This window comes from Diplotaxodon limnothrissa, linkage group LG16, assembly GCF_057381915.1.
Source record: "Diplotaxodon limnothrissa isolate DT_005_m linkage group LG16, D_limnothrissa_male_GT1.1, whole genome shotgun sequence".
Classification (NCBI taxonomy): domain Eukaryota; kingdom Metazoa; phylum Chordata; class Actinopteri; order Cichliformes; family Cichlidae; genus Diplotaxodon; species Diplotaxodon limnothrissa.
The window spans coordinates 13590829-13594877 of record NC_140611.1 but is presented as its reverse complement, the minus strand read 5'-3'; positions in this window follow the sequence as shown (position 1 = coordinate 13594877).

The following is a 4049-nucleotide window of genomic DNA, read 5'->3' as shown; positions in this document are numbered from 1 at the left end:
TCAGTGTTGGAAAGAGTCTTTCTTGCACTGAGGTCTGCTTATTGTAAATATCTTGTACTTGTTTTTACACCTTTTAATGTTAAAGTCGGCCTTTGTGCTTTTCAGTGTTGGAAAGACTCTTTCTTGCACTGAGGTCTGCTTATTGTAAATATCTTGTACTTGTTTTTACACCTTTTAATGTTAAAGTCGGCCTTTGTGCTTTTCAGTGTTGGAAAGACTCTTTCTTGCACTGAGGTCTGCTTATTGTAAATATCTTGTACTTGTTTGAACACCTTTTAATGTTAAAGTCGGCCTGTGTGCTTTTCAGTGTTGGAAAGACTCTTTCTTGCACTGAGGTCTGCTTATTGTAAATATCTTGTACTTGTTTGAACACCTTTTAATGTTAAAGTCGGCCTCTGTGCTTTTCAGTGTTGGAAAGACTCTTTCTTGCACTGAGGTCTGCTTATTGTAAATATCTTGTAGTTGTTTTTACAGCTTTTAATGTTAAAGTCGGCCTGTGTGCTTTTCAGTGTTGGAAAAACTCTTTCTTGCACTTAGGTCTGCTTATTGTAAATATCTTGTACTTGTTTGAACACCTTTTAATGTTAAAGTCGGCCTTTGTGCTTTTCAGTGTTGGAAAGACTCTTTCTTGCACTGAGGTCTGCTTATTGTAAATATCTTGTACTTGTTTGAACACCTTTTAATGTTAAAGTCGGCCTTTGTGCTTTTCAGTGTTGGAAAGACTCTTTCTTGCACTGAGGTCTGCTTATTGTAAATATCTTGTACTTGTTTTTACACCTTTTAATCTTAAAGTCGGCCTTTGTGCTTTTCAGTGTTGGAAAGACTCTTTCTTGCACTGAGGTCTGCTTATTGTAAATATCTTGTACTTGTTTTTACACCTTTTAATGTTAAAGTCGGCCTTTGTGCTTTTCAGTGTTGGAAAAAGTCTTTCTTGCACTGAGGTCTGCTTATTGTAAATATCTTGTACTTGTTTGAACACCTTTTAATGTTAAAGTCGGCCTCTGTTCATTTCAGTGTTGGAAAGACTCTTTCTTGCACTGAGGTCTGCTTATTGTAAATATCTTGTACTTGTTTGAACACCTTTTAATGTTAAAGTCGGCCTTTGTGCATTTCAGTGTTGGAAAGAGTCTTTCTTTTACTGAGGTCTGCTTATTGTAAATATCTTGTACTTGTTTGAACACCTTTTAATGTTAAAGTCGGCCTTTGTGCTTTTCAGTGTTGGAAAGACTCTTTCTTGCACTGAGGTCTGCTTATTGTAAATATCTTGTACTTGTTTGAACACCTTTTAATGTTAAAGTCGGCCTTTGTGCATTTCAGTGTTGGAAAGAGTCTTTCTTTTACTGAGGTCTGCTTATTGTAAATATCTTGTACTTGTTTGAACACCTTTTAATGTTAAAGTCGGCCTCTGTTCATTTCAGTGTTGGAAAGACTCTTTCTTGCACTGAGGTCTGCTTATTGTAAATATCTTGTACTTGTTTGAACACCTTTTAATGTTAAAGTCGGCCTTTGTGCATTTCAGTGTTGGAAAGAGTCTTTCTTTTACTGAGGTCTGCTTATTGTAAATATCTTGTACTTGTTTGAACACCTTTTAATGTTAAAGTCGGCCTTTGTGCTTTTCAGTGTTGGAAAGACTCTTTCTTGCACTGAGGTCTGCTTATTGTAAATATCTTGTACTTGTTTTTACACCTTTTAATGTTAAAGTCGGCCTTTGTGCTTTTCAGTGTTGGAAAGACTCTTTCTTGCACTGAGGTCTACTTATTGTAAATATCTTGTACTTGTTTGAACACCTTTTAATGTTAAAGTCGGCCTCTGTTCATTTCAGTGTTGGAAAGAGTCTTTCCTGCACTGAGGTCTGCTTGTTGTAAATATCTTGTACTTGTTTTTACACCTTTTAATGTTAAAGTCGGCCTCTGTGCATTTCAGTGTTGGAAAGACTCTTTCTTGCACTGAGGTCTGATTATTGTAAATATCTTGTACTTGTTTGAACACCTTTTAATGTTAAAGTCGGCCTTTGTGCTTTTCAGTGTTGGAAAGAGTCTTTCTTGCACTGAGGTCTGCTTATTGTAAATATCTTGTACTTGTTTTTACACCTTTTAATGTTAAAGTCGGCCTCTGTGCTTTTCAGTGTTGGAAAGACTCTTTCTTCTACTGAGGTCTGCTTATTGTAAATATCTTGTACTTGTTTGAACACCTTTTAATGTTAAAGTCGGCCTTTGTGCATTTCAGTGTTGGAAAGACTCTTTCTTGCACTGAGGTCTGCTTATTGTAAATATCTTGTACTTGTTTTTACACCTTTTAATGTTAAAGTCGGCCTTTGTGCTTTTCAGTGTTGGAAAGACTCTTTCTTGCACTGAGGTCTGCTTATTGTAAATATCTTGTACTTGTTTTTACACCTTTTAATGTTAAAGTCGGCCTTTGTGCTTTTCAGTGTTGGAAAAAGTCTTTCTTGCACTGAGGTCTGCTTATTGTAAATATCTTGTACTTGTTTGAACACCTTTTAATGTTAAAGTCGGCCTGTGTGCTTTTCAGTGTTGGAAAGACTCTTTCTTGCACTGAGGTCTGCTTATTGTAAATATCTTGTACTTGTTTGAACACCTTTTAATGTTAAAGTCGGCCTTTGTGCTTTTCAGTGTTGGAAAGACTCTTTCTTGCACTGAGGTCTGCTTATTGTAAATATCTTGTACTTGTTTGAACACCTTTTAATGTTAAAGTCGGCCTTTGTGCTTTTCAGTGTTGGAAAGACTCTTTCTTGCACTGAGGTCTGCTTATTGTAAATATCTTGTACTTGTTTGAACACCTTTTAATGTTAAAGTCGGCCTCTGTTCATTTCAGTGTTGGAAAGACTCTTTCTTGCACTGAGATCTGCTTATTGTAAATATCTTGTACTTGTTTGAACACCTTTTAATGTTAAAGTCGGCCTGTGTGCTTTTCAGTGTTGGAAAAACTCTTTCTTGCACTTAGGTCTGCTTATTGTAAATATCTTGTACTTGTTTGAACACCTTTTAATGTTAAAGTCGGCCTTTGTGCATTTCAGTGTTGGAAAGAGTCTTTCTTTTACTGAGGTCTGCTTATTGTAAATATCTTGTACTTGTTTGAACACCTTTTAATGTTAAAGTCGGCCTTTGTGCTTTTCAGTGTTGGAAAGACTCTTTCTTGCACTGAGGTCTGCTTATTGTAAATATCTTGTACTTGTTTGAACACCTTTTAATGTTAAAGTCGGCCTTTGTGCTTTTCAGTGTTGGAAAGACACTTTCTTGCACTGAGGTCTGCTTATTGTAAATATCTTGTACTTGTTTGAACACCTTTTAATGTTAAAGTCAGCCTTTGTGCTTTTCAGTGTTGGAAAGACTCTTTCTTGCACTGAGGTCTGCTTATTGTAAATATCTTGTACTTGTTTGAACACCTTTTAATGTTAAAGTCGGCCTTTGTGCTTTTCAGTGTTGGAAAGACTCTTTCTTGCACTGAGGTCTGCTTATTGTAAATATCTTGTACTTGTTTTTACACCTTTTAATGTTAAAGTCGGCCTTTGTGCTTTTCAGTGTTGGAGAGACTCTTTCTTGCACTGAGGTCTGCTTATTGTAAATATCTTGTACTTGTTTTTACACCTTTTAATGTTAAAGTCGGCCTTTGTGCTTTTCAGTGTTGGAAAGACTCTTTCTTGCACTGAGGTCTGCTTATTGTAAATATCTTGTACTTGTTTGAACACCTTTTAATGTTAAAGTCAGCCTTTGTGCTTTTCAGTGTTGGAAAGACTCTTTCTTGCACTGAGGTCTGCTTATTGTAAATATCTTGTACTTGTTTGAACACCTTTTAATGTTAAAGTCGGCCTTTGTGCTTTTCAGTGTTGGAGAGACTCTTTCTTGCACTGAGGTCTGCTTATTGTAAATATCTTGTACTTGTTTTTACACCTTTTAATGTTAAAGTCGGCCTTTGTGCTTTTCAGTGTTGGAGAGACTCTTTCTTGCACTGAGGTCTGCTTATTGTAAATATCTTGTACTTGTTTTTACACCTTTTAATGTTAAAGTCGGCCTTTGTGCTTTTCAGTGTTG